Source organism: Alligator mississippiensis, chromosome 2, assembly GCF_030867095.1.
Source record: "Alligator mississippiensis isolate rAllMis1 chromosome 2, rAllMis1, whole genome shotgun sequence".
NCBI classification, from domain to species: domain Eukaryota; kingdom Metazoa; phylum Chordata; order Crocodylia; family Alligatoridae; genus Alligator; species Alligator mississippiensis.
The window spans coordinates 177,114,943-177,137,431 of NC_081825.1; positions in this window are offsets into that span (position 1 = coordinate 177,114,943).

The window sequence follows — 22,489 nt, forward strand, 5'->3', positions numbered from 1 at the left end:
ACCTCCTCTGCCCCAGATTGCTCCCAATGCGCTGAGAAGGGAGGCACCATGTATTGAAGCCTATGACCAGTAAAAGGAAACCACATGTGACTTCTCTCCAAGCTGGTGATGCCTTTCCTAACTGTCAAGGTGGAAATCACATGTCTGACTGAAATTCCCCATGCAGTAGCCAGATTTCTTGGCACTTGTTTAAGTTGGTGCCACGTCAGCAGGGCTGAGAACTGACCTTTGTACAAGCTCTTGGTGCTTAGTTCTGTCAACAGCAATGCAGAATCAGAAAAGAAAGGGGAGAAACTGCGATAGCTGCCTGTACCCTTTTTTAACTGTCCTCTCAGTCCTAGCCCTGGGTCACCCTTAGTGATGGCCATTTGTAATTAGGTCTTCTAGAAATTTAGTGTCATCTTCAGTTCCTTCCAGCCTGCCAGAGTCAGTGGGATTCTGTACTGAGCGTGGTCAGTGGAACCTGGAGAAACCTTATCCTGCCAGATCCCAAACTGGCATGGGCCAGAGCTGAGCTAAGGACCTATGGCAACACCACAGTTCCCCTCAAAGGTATCACTCAGGCCAATCCAGTGTCTATGCTGAAAAGTTGAGCATTTCTGCCTGTCCTCTCCCATCTCTGAACAATCCTCTTATGTAGGATAACTTGAATAACCATGCATGATTTCAATCCCTGGTCTCCTCAAAGGCATCTCCCCTCTGAAGGTGGCAGGTGGGAATTCCCTGACTCTCAATCCAACTTCTCCAGACCATCAGAAGGCCCCTTGTGGAGAAAGCCTTCTTTCTCCTTCACAGCAACTGCACTCCATTCTCTTCTTCTCAAGAGCCAACTCATGTGCTCCAGCTGAACTCCCTGTAAATGACCCTGCAGCTCAGCAAGCACTTCTAATGTATATATAAAAAAGAGTAGGACAGAAATGCACTTGGGATTTGTGTTTAACTCTGCACTATCCCTGCTGTCAGCCAGTCTGATCACTGGCTGATAGCATGAGTAAAGGCTATACTAAATTTATGTTCACTGAATAGCTGCTGCATGCTTATTTGGTTGTACCATCCTGTATGATTTTCTTATCTACTGTGGCAGCTCATATTAGTTCTGTCCATCCCAAGATGCTTTTGCCCAGATCCCAAATCTTATAATGTACTCTGCTGCCACCCAGAACTTCAGACTTACTGCTCTTGGCATGCCTTATGGCCTACAGCATACACACCCCTGTTAAAAATACACTGGACACCTCCAGCAAGACTGCCAGCTGATTGGGTTGATCTCCAAATGCTATGGCAATTGCAGAGGAAAATGTTGTTACCCCACCTATATTTTGGGTGAAGGCAGTAATTCTTGGAAGCAGGAGTGTCATCTTTGTTCACTAGATCTTTGGCCCTGGATATCTGGTCAATCTGATAGCACTTGCACCTCCAAAATCATTCAGAAACCTCAGCTGGAACAGACAGCAGCTTTTGCTGAGTACCCTCCCAATCTTGCAAAGCAATGAATGCACATGATTAACCATTAACAAGTGGGAAAAGCAGTAGGGTACTTGAACCAGCTGCCTAGGGATGTTGTGAAATCTTCTTCACTTGAGGTTTTCAAGAAGAGTCTGGATATGTATGTGTCTGGGTTAGTATCGGAATAGTGCATCCTGCGTCTATAAAGGATATTGGACTAGGTAATCCCTGAGGTCACTTCCAATTCCATGACTCATGAAGTCAATACCTTGTCCTCCTTTAAAAAATCCTTAACACTGCAGGCTATGGACATGGTCAGTGACTGACAGACCACATTGACAGGTGCAGACTATAGACCTAGAAAAAGCCTGAGTCATGAATGATGTGTATTAAAGCTGGTATACAATCAGCAATCAGTAAGCTTGCATTTAAATCATAACCATTAGCCTGGAAAGTAGAATAAGAATCTGCTTATCAAGCTACTATTATTAAATCAGGTCAAGAAAAAATAGCGTCTTTTTGAAAACCTGTGTAATGGCTGCTAAAAGTGATAACCAGTGGTTTGCCTTTTGATAATAATTGAGTTGTATGTAGTCAGCTAGAATTATGCTGCAGTAATAATGTGTCTTTGTAGACCTGTTGTCAGTCCTGGCCTCTTTCAAGGGAGTTATGCTAAGCTGAAGATGTGTGGTTAGAGCAGGCTACAAAGCCTATGTAGCAGGGTTCTCTAACCCCCGCTATTTAAAGACTAGAAAGGTAGCAATGGAGGGCTGTGGTGTGGTGCAGACATTTAAGCAGGGTCCAGCTGCAGAGAAATAAGTAGCACAGGAGCAGATAAAGAGAAGCGCTGGAAACAGCTACCTGAGGCAAGATACTCTGCAGTAAGCTATTAATGCTGAGAGACTGTGTTCAGGAAGCTGGCTTTGGCCTCTGGGGGCAGTTCCCCCCAGTTTTACCATCGAGGCACAGCAGGACAAATAATAAGATGATACCCTGAGAGGCCAGAGGGAAGCGAGCAAGACAAGTGGTGCCACTAAGGGGCACTATAGCTAGCCAAGGAGACCAGGATCCTGCTGTAGCCTGTTCCAGAGAAAACTTTTGCAGATACTGGAACTGGGCTAGTTTGCAAAATAAAAAAAACAAAAAACCCAGAACATGGCAAGGAGCATTCCCAGATGGTAAGGGGGGAAAATAAGTCTTCTCTTCCAGAACTGTACTTTTCATAAAAATGCAAATCCCAGCTATTTGACACCTTCCAAATCCATAGAAAATCAGGTTCAGTCCAATTCCCAAAAGTTTCAGTTGAACAAAAAAAAAGTAACACTGTTCAGAATATTTATTTAAATAATCCACGTATAAATGACAGTATTGACAATGCTCTTGTCTCCCCTGCTTTCTACCTGTGGTAGATCAGAGCTCAGTGGTACCCAGCCATTGAGCCCTACAGACCAGATGAGTGGTGCAGTCAGCCCATGGGTTGGATATGGTCCATGGGCCCACTCCATTGCATGCCAGCTCAAGCCCTGGTCCCCTGGTCCATATTGTGCCTGTAGCCACAGCCCTGTGAGCCAGATGGGGTGCAGATCCCAGCCCTGGCCCTGCTCTGGATTGGGCCCTGCCCTGGCACTTACTGGATCAGACCCCCCTGTCCCTGTGTATGCCAGATGGGGCCCACTGTCCCAGTCCCATGCATGCCAGGTCAGGCCTCTTGCCCTGGCCCTGGCCCTGGCCCCAGACCCAGCCCTTGCCTTGGCCCTAGGAAAGATCTGGCCTATGTGCCAGTGATTGAACACCCTGTTATAAGCTATTTGGGGATTTGTTGTCAAATTTGTCAGGAAGCTGTGGCATGTGAGGAGCTGCATGGATCATGTTTAAGACTCTTGACAACAAGTGTCTGTGAATGCAAGGGAGTGCATTAGAGGGCCCGAGTAGCCCCTTGCAGTCCTGCGTGTTCACATGATACCACACACAGTCTAATGAGGATAGTTGGCTCTGCCTCTCAGCAAGATGCTGCCTGGTGCTGCAGCGGGGCATTGGCCAATTTGGGACCAGTTTCCAAAATTTTGGACAAAACTCCTATTTCCGGAAATGATGCCTCGGTGACACCAGGCCCCAGCTACGAAATCTGGGACCATCTCAGAAGTTTTGGGCTTGCCGGTCACTTTAGAAAGGAGAGGCATTCTAGGAGGCCATGCCTATTTCTCTCTCCACAGCCCATGTCTGAGTGACCCTATCTGAAACCATAGCATCTTCAACATGTTGTTTCCATTAAAAACTTCGTGTTCACATTTCCCTCAAGCTGCCCAAGGGACCTTGATCCTGCTGTAGAGCCGCTCCTCCTCCCATGCTATTCTAGACCTAGATTCCTAACCCAGCTCTGCTGATACCCTTCTATCCTGCTACAAAGCCTCTCTCAGCTCCTCCAGCCACCTACTCCGGCACAGCTTTGATCACCACCCATTTCAAACATGCCCTGCAGCCCCAACCCAGATGTCCTTGGTAGGGCTTCTTCCAGAGCTGTGTATTAACTGGTCAGGTTTGGGATGGGGGAAGAGAACAAACAAGCATTTCATGGAAATAAGGAGGATTCCTCCAACCTCTGTAGCTGATAGACTTTCTTTTATCAAACAGCCCATTTATAGGAAGCCAGTATTTCCCCTTGTCAAATAGATCTGGCAGCTGGGGATTTTCAAGATCATTTGCAAGCTGCTGTTATGCCCCCCAGTATAAAGTATCTTGGAGATGCAGAAAGATGATTAGGGCTGCTATGTTTACAATGTTACTGTTTGGACAGTCAGGTAACCTTGGAGTTGTGATTTTTTTCCCCTAAATTTCCTGACTGGTATGTCCCTTTCATTGTAGTTTCACTTTAAAGTGAAAGCTAGTTGTTTATGATCAGAGAGGTGGAATGAGAGATCACTTCTTCAGTGCTGGCTCTGTGTGTGTGTGTGTGTGTGTGTGTGTGTGTGTACATGCACATGTATGCACACAAAGCATCTGTATCATCTCTGACAGCTTCCTGAGGGCCTCCCTCTTTTGCACTCTAGCACAGGGATTCTCAGGTAGGCAGTTGCAGCACCCCAGGGTGCTGCGAGTTCCCTATGTGTACAAACACCTACACATGCTTCACAATTTAAACCCAGAGATTTAGGTATTCCATAGCGTCAAAAACATTCTGACCTGCTGTGGCCTTTCTGAGGTCTTTGCAATGAAAGCATTGCTAATTTATACTTCTGTGGTCGAGGGGTGCTTTAAGTCTAATACATTAGAGAACCCCTGCTCTAGCAGCACTACCTTTATATGTGTTTATTTGCATGTATCTGCAATATTTCTGGCTTGATCTGAAGTGAATTGCTCTGTGTGTGTGTGTGTGTGTGTGTGTGTGTGTGTGTGTGTGTGTGTGTGTGTGTGTGTGTGTGTGTGTGTATGTGTGTTTTCCCCAACCTTCACTTGGGGAAAAAAGGTATATTCTTAATTTGTGTTAGATTACTCAAGGTAACAGGGATGAGAAACACAGTAAAGACAAAAGAGCGTTATAGTTTTCCCAGGAGTCAACAAGTCAGTTTCTAGACAAGGGAGGCTGGACCTTCCTGTTCCTACAAAAACAATACACTGTCTGATCTACACATGGATATTGCTGCTTATTACCTAACCAGGTAAGACCACAACCTTTTTTGTTTTTCTAATGACAGCAAGACAAAAAAAAGTGTCAGGAAAGGGGGAGAAATTTGAGTCAGTTAATATATATATCTATGCTTCTTTGTGAGTTTATGATATGTGTGTGTACCTTTATGTGTGCTTATGAGTACCTTTGTGTACCTGTGCATCTCTGTGCATGTGTGCATGATTATCTGCATGTACACATGTGTACCTGTGTGTACATGTGTTTAAGTAGCTGAGTAAACTTGTACATGTGTTTGGATGGCTGTATGTGTGAGTTCCCTTGTATTCATGAATACTTGTGTGCACAGGTGTGTACCTGTGCATATGTGTGCACATTTGTGTATGTGTACATGTAAGTACTCTTTTCTGTACAGGTGTACATGAGTACAGATGTGGGTGTGCATGCATTTATCTATGTATACCTATGCGTGTGTTTGGGCATACAGTTGTATGTATGTGCACCCCTTGGTGTGTTTGTTAGTGTATGTCTGCTTGTGAGTGTCCTGTATGCCTGCCGCATACTGGCAGATATTGCCAGCTGAAGCGGAGGCCAGCTAGAACAGGGATATTTGCCCTAGCACAGAGGTTCCCAAACTTTTTCTCATTGTGTACCCCGTTCCAGATTTACCAGCTGCCCACATACCCCTACCAGCATAGTTCTATATTTTAACCCCTTAAGTGCCAATTATTACAATAGGCAGACAAGGTTCTTTGGGTGAATCTGATATCTTTTATTACACCAACTTAAATAGTTCGAAAAATTTTTTTAACAAGCTTCCAGGTTTAAAAACCCTTCGTCAGGCTGAGAATGTCTCTGCAGTTGGTGTGTGCTTTTTCTGGATGAAATAAATAGTAAAGAAGACAGAGGCTGTGCTGGTATGCATGCAAGACAGGCAGTCATTGAAAATATAAACTAAGGAGTCAGCGGGTGAGACAGGTTGGGGGAGGAGAGAAAAGGGGGATGAATGTAGCAGTTAAATAGTGGCGAGGTACCTGGGGAGTCAGATGTCAGGCAGGTTATACTGTGTCATAAATCCAATGTCTATATTTAGTCCATGATTTTTTGTATCCAGAAGGTTGATGAAATAAGGTTCATAGGCTCGTCTCTGAGAAGTGTTTTGGAAGTTCCCTTTGAGGATCAGGACTGAGAGACTGGAGAGAGAGTGGTTTTCTCGTGAGAAATGTGCCCCCCACAGGTAATTGCATATTCCTGTCTTTGTTAGATTTCCAGTGTGCGTTCATTCTGGTGCACAGTTGTTGTTTGGTCTCTCCTACATATTTTCCATCAGGGCATTTGGTGCTCTGGATAAGATATATTACATTTCTGGAGGTGCAGCTGTAAGATGCAGGGATGCTGATGACTCTGTTGTGGGGTGTAGTAATTGTGGGGGTGGTGGGGATGTGTTGACAGGTTTTGCATTTCTTGTTATGCCATGGCCTGGATCCATTTGGTGTGTTCTGGGCCTGAAGGAGTTTGCTTCTGGTGATGAGGTTAGCGAGGTTTGGTGCTTGTTTGAAGGCTAGGATGGGTGGCTCTGGGAAGATCTCTTTAAGAATAGGGTCTCTTTCTAGTATGGGTTGCAATTGTTTGAGGATTTTCCATATGGGTTTGAGAGAGGGGTGATATGTCATAACCAGCGGTGTGCAATTCGTGGTGGGGGGACAGTTCTTGTACTGCAGCAATTCTTCCCGTGATAGCCAGGTGGGTCTTTCAAATGTGAGATCTATCTCTCTGGAGGAGTGTCCTTGTTGAGTGAAAGCCTTTTTTAAGATTGGTGAGGTGGCAATCCCAGGTGTTGCCACCCCACCAATCTTAAAAATTCTTTCACCCAACAAGGACTTTCACCCAACACCCGGACTTGCTTTCACCTAACACCCAGGATTGCCACCTCACCAATCTTAAAAAGGCTTTCACCCAACAAGGAAAACCCATGCTAATGCATAATGCACAATAGACTGTCTACTGCACATTGTGTCACAAAAAAAGCGTTCATCTGTGCTAGTGCACAGTGCTGATTATGGTACATCAAATTGTTATCTGTTATTACAGATACTAAACTTAATGCACCATTAAGTGCAAAAAACTTAGTCTCAGCTTATGCTGTTACCAGGGCCTCTGTGTTATTTGTATATGCACTGACCAATGCCTGTATTAATCCATATTTCAGCAAGGCTTACACTCCCCCTCCGTTCATTTCAGGTTAAAAAAAAAAAAATTTCATTGCAGGGGTTTTTTTTCACCTTTTTAACTTTATTTTTAAAAAATGGTTGGAAATTTCTAAATGAAAAGTCATTTTCCATTAAAAAAGAAAAATCAGAAAAGATCTCTTGAAAAAGCCTGTTTTGTGTAACTTGGGGTTGGCCAGTCCATGACACACATGCCACAAATGGCACAGGCAGCTATTGTATGTGGCATGCGAGCCCCAGGTGCTCAGTAAAGGGATGCAGGGAATGGAGACACAGGGACCTCTGGATACTTGAAGTGGATAATGGGTACAGGTGCAGGAGGAGGTTTCAAGTGTCACCACCAAGAGCTCAGCTACCTCTCCAGCTGGTGCCAAATTCAGGGCTTTGGCTCCTTGCCTACCATAAAAAATGTAGTGGTTATGTGGTAAGGGAAAGACTAAGTTGGCTGATGACACCGCTCTGACACTAAAGTCCTGCCTTTGCTCTGGGCAGGTCAGGGGCTCCAGCCCCTCTGCCTCAATCCTGATGCCCCAGGGTGCAGACTATCAGGTATGACTCTGGGGGTGGAGGTCGGAGTGGGCTTAGCAAGGGTCCAAGCTTCACTTGTGATACAGCAACCCATAAGGTTGGCCATCACTGGTGTAACTGTTATGATTCAGCCTGAACGCACAAAATATTTCAGCATCACCAAAGCTGTGTTTTTCATCAAGGAAAAATTTAAATCCAAATAATTTGTGTTTGGTTCTCTGTGGAGTGGGATGGGGAAAGGGGACAATTTTCCCCAAAGCAAACCTGACTTTGCTTAGTCCCCTGGCTCCAGGCGCACGTATCAGAGCCCAGTTTTCCAGTGGACCCAGTCACATGCCTAGGGCAGCAGCAGCAGAACCAGGTGGAGGCAAGAGGGTCCCCAGCCCCCACACGCTGGAGTCTTTGGTGCAGCAAGAACAGCCCTGCGATGCCTGACTGTAGGAGCTGGATGGAAGACATGGCAGGAGCAGTGGAGATCTTTGAGTCCACAGGGCAGGTAAGAGCCTCCTTCTCCCTCCTCCTTTCTCTTCCCATGCTCTCCAGTGCTCAATACTCCCCCCGCCTCCCCGCCGGGGAAGTTTTGCCCAGGGCACCAAATTGCTAGTTACGTCTCTAGGGGAAGCTACAAGGCACCATTAGTTCTAAGAGGGCACAAGAATAGCAGCCTCTGCCACCATGGTCCAACCTGTTACTGATGCCCAGGGTACAGAAACTACTTGTTGCTTCTCTGACTGGACCCATCAACTAGCACAATTTTCAACTTGGTCCTAGCCAAGTCGCAACCTGCATGTTTCCTATGCACCATCTACAGCAGGCCCAGGGAACAGGGATACTGTTACATACCAGCAGGCCAGACAGGAACACCCTCTTCCTTTCAGTTAGCCAAAGGCACATCCCCAGCCCCCCCCCCCCCCCCCAACTTCACTTGCTGCTTTGCATTCAAGTTTTATAGATTTCATAGATTTCATAGATATTCGGGCTGGAAGTGACCCCAGAGGATCATTGAGTCCAGCCCCCTACCCCAGGGGCAGGAAGTCAGCAGGGATCATAGGATCCCAGCAAGATAAACATCCAAGTGTGTCTTGAAGGTGTTCAAAGTGGGTGCTTGAACCACCTCTGGCAGCAGTCTATTCCAAACCTTGGGGGCTCAAGCAGTAAAGAAGTTCTTGCTTATGTCCAGCCTGAATCGGTTGAGGAGCAGTTTATGACCATTCAATCTTGTCATCCCTTGGGGCACTCTGGTGAACAGTCATTCCCCCAGATCCTGGTAAACACCCCTGATAAGCTTATAGGTGGCCACCAGATCACCCCTGAGCCTGTGCTTTTCCAGGCTGATGTGTCCCATGGCTCCCAGCCTCTCATCATAAGGTCTGTTTTCCTGACCTCTGATCATACACGTGGTTCTCCTCTGGACTCTCTCAAGCTTCTCCACATGGTTTTTGAATTGTGGAGCCCAAAACTGGACACAGTACTCCAGCTGCAGCCTCACCAAGGCCGAGTACAACAGGAGAATGACATCTTGGGATTTCCTTGAAAAACATCTATGGATGCAAGCCAGCGTTTTGCTCGCTTTACTAGCTGCAGCATCAAATTGAAGGCTCATGTTCATCTTGTGGTCAGTCATGACCCCCAAGTCCCTCTCATCCATAGTGCTAACCAGCATAGCACTGCCGAGCCTATAAGCATGCTGTAGGTTTTTCCTCCCAAGGTGAAGAACCTTGCATTTTTCAGTGTTGAACACCATCAGGTTCTCATTCGCCCATTTTCTGAGCCTGTCAAGGTCAGCCTGGATTGCCCTACTGTCCTCAGGTGTGGATACTTTACCTCAGAGTTTGGTGTGATCAGCAACCTTGGCCAGTCCACTTTTAACACCAATGTCCATACCATTAACGAAGATGTTGAATAATATAGGCCCAAGGACAGAGCCTTGAGGGACCCCACTTGTCACAGGGCACCACAACGATTGACTTCCATCAACCACCACCCTCTGGGTCTGACCACAGAGCCAATTGCCCACCCAATGGATTGTGGTGAAGCCGAGGACGCAGTTGGCCAGTTTTGCCAAGAGGTGATCATGGGGTACCAGATCAAAACTTTTTTTAAGTCAAGGTATATAACATCAGTCTCTTCCCCCTTGTCCAGGTGATAGGTCACCTGGTCATAAAAGGATATGAATTTGGTCAAGCAAGACCTACCCGCAAGAAACCCATGCTAGGTATCCCTCAGGATATTGCCATCAGCTAGTCTGTTAAGGATGGCTTCTTTGATAATCTTTTCCAAGACCTTCCCCAGGATAGAGGTCAGGCTGATGGGCCTGTAGTTTGCCAGATCCACTTTCCTCCCCTTCTTGAAGATAGACACCACATTGGCCTTCTTCCAATCTTCGGGCACTTCACCAGAGTGCCAGGAGTTCTCAAAGATATGTGCCAGGGGCTGAGCTATGATGCTAGCCAGCTCCTTGAGTACCCTGGGGTGTAAACTGTCAGGGCTGACTGACTTGAAGGTATCCAGCCTGTCAAGGTGTTCCTTCACGAGGTCAGCTTCAATGGAGGGCAAGAAATCTCCCTCACCCTGGCCTCCCTGACCCACAGTGGGCAGGGGCATCCCATGGGACTGGTGAAAAACTGACGCAAAGTACCCATTTAGCAAGTTGGCTTTTTCCTGGGCATCAGTTGTCCCATCTAGTTTAGCAGGGGTCCAATGTTGCCCTTGCTTTTCCTCCAGCTCCTCACATATCTAAAAAAGGACTTTTTATTGTCCTTGATATTTGTAGCTAGCTGAAGTTCCATCGCAGCCTTGGCTTTCCTGGTTTGCTCCCTGCAGGTCCGGACCAGAGTATTCCTCCTTGGTGGTGGATCCAGTTCTCCATCCTTTGTAGGTCTTTCTTTTTAGACACAGGAGGTCCACTAGTCTCCTGGAGAGCCAAGGGGGCTGCTGTGCCCTTTTGCTGCCTTTCCTCTGAGACAGGATAGACTTTGCTTGCGCATCCAGGATTGCTCCCTTGAGGAGCAACCACTTGTCCTGAATTTCCTTCCCCTTTGGGTTGTGGCCCTTTAGGGCCTCACTGATAAGCCTCCTGAGCTTGTCAAAGTCAGCTTTCCTGAAGTTGAGGACTTCGTGTTGCTGACTGACTTGCCAGCTTTATGGAGGATGGTGCAGGTGATCAGCTCATGGTCGCTGTCACCCAGCTTCCCTTCAATCATTAGGTCGCTGATTAAGCCATCCCCGGTTACCAGTACCAGGGCGAGCAGTGCTTTACCTCTTGTTGGCCCATAGACCTCCTGCATCAGATAGAGGTCATCCATGCACGAGAGAAAGCTTTGCAACCACTTGGATTTGGCTGAGCTCCTCCCATGAGATGTCTGGGTAGTTAAAGTCTCCCATGACAACCATACACTGGGAGCACGTGGCCTCAGCCAATTCCCTGGCAAACTCCCAGTCAAGGTGTTGACCCTGGGTAGGGGGTCTGTAGTAGACTCCCACCATAGTATCCCCTGTGCCGTGTTCCCCACGGATTTTAACCCAGAGGGTCTCCAGTTGTCCACCCTGAGTGCCAATGTCAGCTTGCAGGGATGTGTAGCTTTCCTTGACATAGAGAGCTATACTCCCGCCCCTTTTGTCCACTCAATCCCTCCTGTACAGGGTATAGCCATCTATACCTGTGGTCCAGTCATGGGTGGAGTCCCACCAGGTCTCCGTTATCCCTAAGATATCATAGTTATTTGCGTTTAGCGGGAGGGCAAATTCCTCCTGTTTATTCCCCAGGCTCCTGGCATTTGTGTATAGGCACACAAGTTTCCTGTAAACAGCCTGAGTTATAAGATATCACTGAAGAAAGCATGTGACTAGCCTTATCAGATGGCTAAGAAGCAGAGGCTGTGAAAGGATGTCAGAAGCTGGAATGTGGTTAAATTCAGGAGGAAGTGATTTGAAGGGGGGATGGTTGAGGGCCAGGATGCTTGTTGCACAGAGATGCAGAAAGGGTTTGATGGCTGGGAGGGTGAGAGGGCTGTGGGGAAGGGGTGGGGGTAAGCCCACAATCAATTCTGCCTGAAAATGGAAGGTAACTCAGCTCTTTCCTTGTCCAGGCATTGGGCTTGTTCGAGAGCCTAGCAAAATCCACAGCTGTCTTTCTGCTGAGGCCCTGAGCCACCCTTGCCACATCCCTCCTACACCAGTCCTGGGGTTTCCCACACAGCTCTGCTGATGCACTTCAATGAATCCTGTCCCAAACCCCCTGCCAGCCCAGCCTGGGGCTCCCCCACAGCTCACCCAGTGCCCCTCATTCCTAACCTACAGCCTCCAAGACCTGGCAAAGCAGGTCCCATTCCCCCATATAGCTTTGGCGACCTATCTCAGACCTGCCCTGCTGCCTCCTATATTAAGCTGGAGCAGCCTTGATAAAGCCCGCAGAGCTGTGTATTGGCCTTCATAAAACAGGGCTTGTCCTATGCTTTCCTTAGTGGTTTCTTATAACTCAGGCTGTTTACAGGAAGTCTATAAAATTCTATGCAAAGGTAATCAGCAGCTGCTGGATGATGTGAAATTGCAACCTCTGTGTTATCAGTCTGCCTGGTAACCACTGACAGAGTCCTGCAGCTCTACTCCTGGTCCCCTCCTGCTTGGCAGAAATGTCTTGTGAAGAGCAATGCTAGGGAGATGAATGCAGCCAAGAATGACTTGATGCCAGTTTACTTTAACAGGTGCTTCAGTCTCCTAGCTCAGTGTTTCTCAACCTTTTTTTTGCACCAGGACCCATTTGTAAACATCAACAGCCAGTCCCAACCCAGTGCCCCTCACTCCTGACCTTGCCCCCAGGCTCCAGCCCCACAGTGTGTGGTGGGGCAGGGGGTGGTTGTGTGGGGCATGGTGAGCCCCAAGCAGTTCCTCACAGGCTGGATTTCTGCCACCCTGCAAGGGGCAAACATTAGTTTCCCATATTTTTCTCATTTTTAAATGTTGTTGATCCATGTTTAAAATTTGTTCACGACCCTTTTGTATATTCTTGCAACCCACTTTTGGGTCATGACCCACAGTCTGTTTTAGCTCCTTTCTGCTGAGTGTCTGATTATCCAGATGTGTACAACTAAACAGACCTAACACTTCCATGGCTCTTAAAGATCAACTGCATCCTTGGGGTAAAGCCACTTCAGTCAATGGGATGAGTTTGGCCATGTATCTTCCAAACACATAGCCATAGATTTATCTTCCTTGCCTTGCTGAGCATTGCAAGGGGGAGAGGAAGGGGGAAGGGAGGGTGGAGAGGAGGTTCATGGAGACTACTTGACTTATGGGGATTCCAGAGACAGATGTGGGGACCCCAAACCATCCCACATCTCATGTCCAGGGAGCAAGTCTGGCGGAGCCCTATGGGAGCTCACTGTAGCCACCAGAAGAGGAATTGGTTTTCTGAGGGTTTGTTTGTGAAGAGGGGAATGTAGATGATGCCCTGCTCTGGGTTTAGGTTGGATTTCCAACAGCTTCTAAGTGTTAGGGGTGATAGGATTGGCATCTGGGAGCTGGGTCGGGCACAACTCCAGGTGTGTATCATGCTGGATGTTTCTTAGCTCTCCAGTCACCTAATTCAGTGCCCCTCTCCCCTCAATTCTTGCCCCTCTTTTTTGTCCCTGCTTTGTTGTCTTCAGTTGAAAACTTTCCCAGGGTTTTTTTCAGGGTGGGGGTTTTATACAGAGAAGAATGCAAACAGTATAGCTATCTTTTGCTTTCGGTTTTGCTCATTAATAAATACAGCCCGCAAGGAAAAAAGCAAACTGGCTGCCAAAAGGTTTTAGCACCAGCATAAACCATGGCTTCAGCTACACAGCAGCTCCCAGAGGTAAGGAAATGTAGCAGGGTATTGCAGCTGCAAAGAAAGATGAAGAGCTACAGAGAGAGGAGGGAAGACTTAGAGAGGGCTTTGTAATGCATTTTTGGTTCTGTTGCAAATTTACAAGCCTCCTGCCGTCACTACCCTGCTTGCTTTCTCTTTGTTTCTCCCATTTCTACCTCCCACTCCTGCCTTCCACCGCTCTTCCCACATCTTGCTTGCTTACTGAAATTATTTCTTCGTTTATTATACCAACACTGGCTTCCCAGATCCAAAATTGGAGGGGAAGTGGGAGAGAAGGACTTGATTCCACATTGGGTCTGAGATTCTTTCTTGAACAGTTTTAAAGGTTTCAAAATGTTGATTTTTTTCCTGGTTGATTTGTTGTTGTTGTCTGTCATGTCCCTTTTCCACACCATGAGCTCCACTCAAGCCAAGTTCCACTCTCTTTAAGCCCCTCGCTGACCACATCTCTGTCATTCCAAATACAGATGGACCTGGCATTACTTTGCTTTAAGGTCTCTTTACAGCACAAAGGCTGTGCAAAAAGGCCATTGCCTCAGTCTTCCCTTCAAGAAGGGATTTGCCACTCACTTGATGTCAATCCTAATAGAAATAAAGCACTGCATTTTTTTACCTTGTTGTGGCTTAGTCAAGGTTAATATCAGGCCAGGGAATAATATCATAGACTTTAACTAGATACTGTAAGGCAAAAAACTATCCATGCCTTGTCTCCTCTAGGCAGGCAAGGTTCTTTGAGTAGATGTGATATCTTTTATTAGACTGATTGGGTAGTTGGAAAAAAGTTCTTAGTTTGTCTCCTCTAGGATTTTCACTGTGTCCAGTGTGTAAAATGCATACTTTTTAAAAAAAATGAAAAAATAGGCTTTGACTAGAACCCCATCACATATTCAACCACGGCATGATTAGACTAAGGTATAGTTGTCCTGGTGTAAAATGAGAATCAACCCCTGTTTCTGTTCCTTCTGAAGAATCAGTTGAAACATTTCTCAATATAGCTCTGTTGCATAGGGGCCAGCTGACATTTTTTCTTGAAGAAAAAATGACTTTGGGTCCAAAAAAAAAATTTACTAGAAATTAAAATTTTCCAACTGTTGCCTTTTTTTGTTCAAAATATTTACAAAATTGACTTCAAAATCCTGAAGGGAATTTCCACTCTCTGTTACTTATTTTTCCTTCCCCGCCTCCCACCCCAAATAAAAGGCTAACCAAGAGAAACTGAAGAAAGCAAACTGTTTTATTTACTTTATTCCACAAACTGGAGAAAATGGATAAAAAGTAACAAAATGAAGAAAAACAAAGTGGAGCATAAATATATTCTTGCAGTTTTTAGCTTTATAGTACCACAAGAAAAGTATGACTTAACAGAAAAAGTCATGTCTTCTCTCTCACTTAAAAAAATATTTTTCGGGGGGGGGGGGGGGAGGGGAGGAAAAAATTAAAAAATACAAGGGAAAAAACAGAATCATTAAAATTATTTTTTTTAAACAAAATTTTTCAAAATCAGTTTTTTTATTTTTGGTTGATGAACAGAAAGAAAAAAATGAACGGTTTTGAGTTCACTGACAAGAGATTATTGCCTAATTGTTTGCTGCAAAAAAAAATGTCCATCACTATTTCAGACAGCAACAGTGTTCCATAAAATCTTACCATCCCCTCACACCGCTGCATTGAAACGGACCTTGGGGTTGGGCTCTAATGACAGCAATGTAGAAGCAGCCTGTCCCCATCCCCGTGGAACTGTTCAACTTGAAGGGTAGCTGTGCAGCAGCATCATACTTCAGGGCAAGAAGTACTCTCTCTCTCTCAACTTGTGCACTGAGCATTGAATGCTATCCTCTAGTATGGCTTCTCCACTTGTACTGGAGGCTCACAAAGTGGAATGAATTCAAACAAGGATAGTGAAAGGGCTAAAGGATCTATTTCCAGACACTTACACATGCTACCAGGCCCTGTTTTCCCACTAGGGATAAGATAAGGCAAATCCTTAGTTCTTTGGAAATTGTTCCAAAATTCACTTCACCTGCAAGGAGCTAAACTCCACAGGGCTTGGGCATGGTTCAGAGACTCTGGTAGGATGGTTATAGACCTATGTGTTTACTTCTTCATAGCTCTCTTAAATCTCCCACATGTTCCATCAATCACGGGGACTTGAATGGGGAGCAATGGGGCAGCATGGTACACAGGTTTGAGGAGATGACTGTTAGAGCATCAGACCACTGAGATGGACACAGCAGGGGCACGAGGACATGAGCAAGGCCTGGAAGCCAAGGCCTACAAGCGTAAAGGGCTGCAAAACTGAGCCAGGGATGGGGAGTAGGAGAGCTGTCAGGGCAGTGAGCTAGGCCTGATGGATGCTGTTGTTAGTTAGGCACAATGGGTGCATTAGGCAGACAGAATAACCCAATGGACCTTTTCTGGTTGGAATCTCTCAAACTTTTTGTTCTTCACTCTTCCTGCCAGGTTTGGCTGAAGACTGGCTGCACTGCAGTCCAGCAGGATTCTTCCCCCAGTATCTGGAAGGGTCCGTTAAGTGAAACCACCCACCTTCATCCCTATGTCCCCCACCCAGATGAGGACACCCAGGTGATCCTGAACATCATTAGTGGCCAGAAAACTCTGGGCCTGAAAGCTGACCTTCGTGACACAGGGGATCAGATCAAGAAGCGGATCAAGACTGAAGGGAAATTTGGTGCCCTGGAATCCATCACTCTGCTCTGTGGAAATCAGGAGGTGCAAGGCTCAAAGACCCTGCAAGAGCAGGGAGTGCAGAATCTTGCCCAGCTGTTTATTGTCCACAAGTGCATGGGGGGTTAAGCATTGGCTGCAATCCCTGTTTCTATGCATACTTTCTTTCAAGTGCAACTACTCAGTTTATTTTAATAAAATATGCCAAGCAAGATAAATAAAGCATTGCATGCTGCTGAGTTTCTTTTCTTCTTCTTCTTCACCATTCAGGTTTTCAAATCCTCATTCCCCCTACCACTCAAGTCTCTGAAGGAATTGCTGTGACATCAGAGTACAGCAGGCAGGGCCTGGTTTCTAATTACAAGTCTCTCACAAACCTACTCTGAGGACATGGGTCCTCTAGTCTAGAACAGGGCTGTCCAGTTGGCAGCTTATGCATCACATTCAGCCCACAATGAGTTAATCCCTCCCCCGGCCTGCCTGACTGCTACCCCCCAGCCCTCTGAAGGCTGCTGCCACCAAGGTCTCAAGGGTCCCCCTCCCTCTTCCATATTCTACTTTCTGCCCAGCAGGGTGGTGTAATCATGGGGACAAAGGAGCTCAAGACTCAGGGTGGGGTGGAAGTGGCTGTGTGGCCTGGTACAGCTGGAGGAACACAGACAGCATGGCAGGGCACTCACACAACATGCAGAGTGGGGGCCCATGGCCTGTGTGGTGTGCTCCAAAGTTGGCCAGTCCTGCTTTAGGAGTCTGCTCTGTTCATTCAACCCTATTACAGTCCTGGAGCCCCTGAGGACTCTGCCAAAGCACTTTATTCAGTATTATTTTTAATGGGTTTGAAGTTTCATGCAATTAAAGGTTATATCAAAATGCACCCTAAGAAGGGAGGTAGAATTACACTCCCCAAGCTTATAAAGTAGCCACAGCTGAGTTGATTTTCCACAGAAACAGCAAAAGACATGTCTTGATCCTATAGACAACTTCTACAAAGTTTGCAGTTCTTGCCCTGAAGTATACAGTCCTTGAAAAAAAAAAAGAATTAGAAAATGTAGCTAACACTGACAAAGTTACCTGTGTCCTCTAATTTCTTTCTTAGAAATGGGTAAGCCATTTTGGGTAGAAGTTTCCCAAAGGTTGATCCTAGGGCAGAGAAAAAGCAGGGGATATTTTAGCCCAGATATAGTATAGGCCTGGTAAGATTTTAAGCCACCCAAAATAAAAGTGGTAGGTAAGCAGGTCATTGCTGTGTATGTACTCTATGGCTAGGGACAGACATTCAAAAAGCCTGAGCTTGAGCCTGAATTGATTCAAACTTTGCTGGTTGGTCTAACCTGCAGGGATTGAACTGATTTGCAAGTGGATAGACATTCACTTTTGAATCGGGAAATGCAGGCACATACCTGCAGTGGCTCAGGCTAAAAGCCAGGAGGAGCTAGAGTGATCCCTCCCTTCCCTTCTACAGTGCTGAGTTGGGAGGGGGGAAGGGGGAGAGGTGGCCAGGACCTGGCGAGACACTATGATTACTTAGAGAGGTGTTTAATCCCCACCCTGGCCTGCATATTCCCTAGCTGGGGTGTGCCTGGAGGGGGAGGAGGAAGCAGCCCTTGCCAAACTTCCCCTCCCCCCAGCTCACTTCTTAAGGGACAGGAGTGTTGTCAGACCCCAGTCCCCAGCTAGCACTCGAAGGCAAGGGAGGGGTGGGGAGGGAGGACTGCTTGTGTGGACTGCATGCATGTGTTGATGATACTGAGCTCCCTCTCCCTGCTTCGTCATATTGTCTGCAGCAAATTGACAGCACTCACAGGTCACATTCATTGCAAAACAGGTCATTTCTCACACCTCTCTGTCCCCTGTTGAACACTGGTAGATTGTGGCCTGTTAAGCAAGCAAGCCAGAAGCCATCAGAGAGTTTATCAGAACACAAAGCTTATCAGTCCATCAAGTTATTAACCCATGAAGCCCTACAAAAGAAAACAAACACATCCCTCTCATTAGTTTCAAGCTCTTCTTATCTGCAGGGTTCATTTGCATTTGCAAGCCACTGGCTTCTAGCCCTAAGCAGACACTGTTCTGTCTGACTTTGTTTCAGTGAAATTGGAGACACACAGACACTTCTCAGCATTAGCTAGCATGGGGGGGCATGGCCAGATGCCGACTGGGATCCATGCCTCTGGGGTCCCTGCAATGGGAGAGGGGCAGGAGGGGGGATCCCTGCTTGAGCAGCGAGCAGCAGTGGAAAGCCAGGAAAACACTGCTGTTTCTGCACTCTCCACCTCCTCAGGCAGCCAGAGCTCTGGCTAGGGAGGAGAGGGGTAGGGCTGGCCCTGCTCTCTGGAGCAGACAGCCCAGCCTAGCCCAACCCAGGGCTGAAAAGCATGCTGGGTCGCTGGGGGACTCTGATTTAACTTAAACCAGGAAGGGATCTAGGACACAAGTTCCATAAACTGGTTTGACCCAAATCAGTTAAGTCTGATACTACATTCAACCAGGTTTATCTTAAACCAGTTTGGGCCATTTTGACACTGATGTATGTACACTAAACTGCTTGCTGTTCAGGCATTCAGGGAAGGGTGCCTTTGTCCAGAAACCTTCCTACGCGCTTGTATTACTCCCTGACCCTGCAAGTACCTCTCCACTGTGCACTCCGCGATATTGGGAAGCATTTCCTGGAAGGTCCTTTGGAAAATGGTATGTCTCCTGCTGTTTGTTTAAATCGGAATACAGCATGTTGTTATAAGTGACCGTGGTTTAGAAAACATGCTCGCACCCTTATGGTTTGTAGTGAGTTCGCTAATGTTTGGGGTGGACGCCAAGCCTGCTGAGGGATCCAGGAGCTACCCAGTGCTAAGCCCCCCACCACCACCCCATTGCTTCCTTCCTTCTTTGATGAAGCTGCAGTTGATTGCTGAGTACTCCAGCATGACTCAGCCAAAGGAAAAATCCCGACAGCAGAAAAATTGGAAAATATTTTTTCATTCTTTCTTAATATTTTCAATATGTTTTTTTCAAAATAGTAATGACAGTTCCCATTTAAAGAGCAGTTCTCCTTTTTTTCTGATTGGAAAATAAGAAAAAAAACAGGAAATACAAGGTAAAGAAAGCAGTGAGGGAAAAAACCCTTTTCACCGCACATATTTCCAGTAATAGGAGATAATAGTAAAAGTGTGACAGAAAGGATTCAAAATTGCATAGTCAAAAGGACTTTTTTTTAATTAAAATAATTGTATTGCATATTTTTTGTCAAAAATGGCAACAAAGTGAAAAATGTCTAAGCAGTTATCTAAATTTTGGGGGAAAGATCAACATTTTAATCTACCGTCTAGAGTGTAATAAAAGTTGATTGCTCCTGTCAGCTCTCCAGAAGAAGTGGACCTTGTAGCTTAGGAACTAAAAATAAGAGTCCAGAAACAACCGGCCACAGCAAGTCAGAAGGAACTACTCTCCGGGATTTGAGTTAGCCAGTGCAGAGACGTTCTGATGGTAGGCAGGAGATGCACTATTTGGATGGTGCCCTGAATACCACATGCAAAGATGGGCACCCTGTCATTGGAAGAAGATGCTACATCGAATGGATTGAGGGATGGATGATAGATTCACCCTCTCACACATTGGTTTTCAATTTTTTGTTTCTACCTCCTTGAGCTGTCCTACAGACTGTGATTGAAAGATCAGTGGCATGATTGTCAGGAAGAAAGTCAGGAAGAAATTATTTATGGTGAGGGTTGCCAAAATCTGGAATGGGCTTCCAAGGGAGGTGGTGCTTTCTGCTACCTTGGAGGTGTTTAAAAGATTAGACAAACACCTGGCTGGGGTCACTTGACCCCAGAGCTCTTTCCTGCCCAGAGCAGGGGGTCAGACTCAATGATCTAATAGGTCCCTTCCAGCCCTAGAAATCTATTAAATCTATGATTCACATACAAGACTGCAGGGGTCTTGGGCTTAAATTCCAAGTCTGGCACTATCCCAAGTGTAGGCACTGCTAGTCCTGCACTCCACATGATACTGCTGCTTCACCAAAGCCACAGTCCTCTATTCCTGCCTAACCAATGGAGCCTAACCATGACCTGTAGCAGCTCTAGACCCATTCTGCCATGGCACTTTCATTTTAAAATTAAATAGTAACCCTTATACTTAAGGAAGAATCTAAGTGAAGCCAGGAGTGTGGTGGTGGTGGAGTGTAAGAAAGGTATCTTTCTTTGGTTCCAGAGGTGTGAGTTCAAGCCCTGCTCTTGATGTATGCCAGAGGCCACCATAGGTTGACCCAGCTGTAAATGAATATCTGGGAAGTCGAAGCTGATAAGTGTGATGCTGACCACATTACTCCCTTATGTGCCACTGGCTACAGAAACTGCTGTGCCTTCACTACACTAACCCAGTGGGCTGTTAGGTTATGATGGACCTTTCTTCCAAAGTGAAGCCATATGGAAGTCTCCCCCTTTCTTGCCAGGAAATATGCTCCTAGTGAAAGGGTGGTATTTGCTACATATTAAAGAACATCTGAACAATAATAAGCTTGCTAGATCAGGCACTTGAAAATCAGCAAACAGTAAAACTAAGGTTGCGTGAGAGTACAGATAGAAGAGCTCCAGAAGGAGCTAGAGGGTTATAAGAAGAAATACTTCCAGCTGAAAAATCACTTGGAATTACTACAACAGGGGTTTGAGCAGAATCAGGTGCTCATTAAAATAGTACAGAAAACACAGCAACAGAGCTCTGTGGAGCTTCGGGCCAGGCTGCTCACTGCAGTTGAGTAACTTTTGGCTAAAGCTTAGAAACAGCTGGAGGCAGCAAGAGTGGAAGCCCAGCAGGCCAAAGAGGGGCAGAAGTCACTAAGAAATTTAAATTGGGAGCTTGTAGAATGCAAGGCCCAAATGGAACTGCTGGAAGAGAGAGGCAGGCAAGAGAGCGAGTGCCTTGACCAGAAATTGGAGGAGCTGGAAAAAAGAATGTGCAAGCAGACTGAAGGATTAAGGGAAGAGCTGACATGAATCACCTGCCATTTCAAGATGGAAATGATGGCAGTGAAGGACCAAGCAGGACAATTTGAGGCCAAGCTGGAAAAGAGAGGATGAAGCTCAACAGAAAAGGGACAAAGTCAAGACTTTGAAAGAGAGCAGTGAGCATCCTAGCCAAAACGGCACCCACATGGTGAGTTACCCAGAACAGGAGAAAAATAATAGTAGTTTTAGATTCTATTCAAGGTGCATGATGTGGGCAGTTTGGGTGGGTTGTCTGGATTCCACCCAAATGCACTACATGGCATAGAATAATGTGCAGTTTCTTCTATGTGTCTGTCTCTTCAGATGTGTCTGTCTTCTGTTTCTGTTGCTTTTCCATCAGGCTGAGCTGAAGGAGGGCTGCAAACCAATCCTGCAGGATTGCTCCCCCCACCAGTGTCAGGAATGGTCACTTGAAAGATACCACCCACCTTCATCCCATTGTGTTTGGCTCCAAATCCCAAGTGACCTTATTTATCATAGATGGCCCAAGATCCCTGTGCATGAAAGCTTCCCTCCATGACACAGTGGATCAGATCAAGCAGCAGATCAAGCAGAAAGGGAAGATTGGTGTTCTGGGGTCCATCAGCCTGGTGTTTGGAAGTCAGGAGCTGAAGGGCTCAGGGACCTTGGCAGAGCAGGGAGTGAAGAACCTTGCCCGTTCATCATCCATAAGTGTTATGGAAGGGGAGAGGTGGGACCTCCAAGCTACTGAATTGCCAGAGCTGAGTGGGGGAATGGAAAATGGAGCTCTTTGCCTCATGCCCTCACCTCCCAACTACCATAGCTGGGATATAGGGGGCACCTGGGTCTGACTCATGAGCCAAGGGGACTCTGTTCTACCCCCTGCCCCCATGCCCAACTCTAGCCATTCAGCTGGGTGGGGAAACAGAAAACAGGGGAGCAGAATGCACTCTCATTGCTCATTCCTGTCTATTGATTTCTGTGTCTGAACTATTGCCAGTTAACCCAATCCCACCCCATGGGCTTTTGGGGGAAGAAGAGGGAGGTCCTAGGAGCTGAATTATCACAACTAGGGATAAGGAGGTGAGGAACAAGGTCCCCTCACCTCGTGGCTCCCCACAGCTATCCCAGCTGGGGTACTGGGGGAAGCTGCATCAAGCCTCGGAGG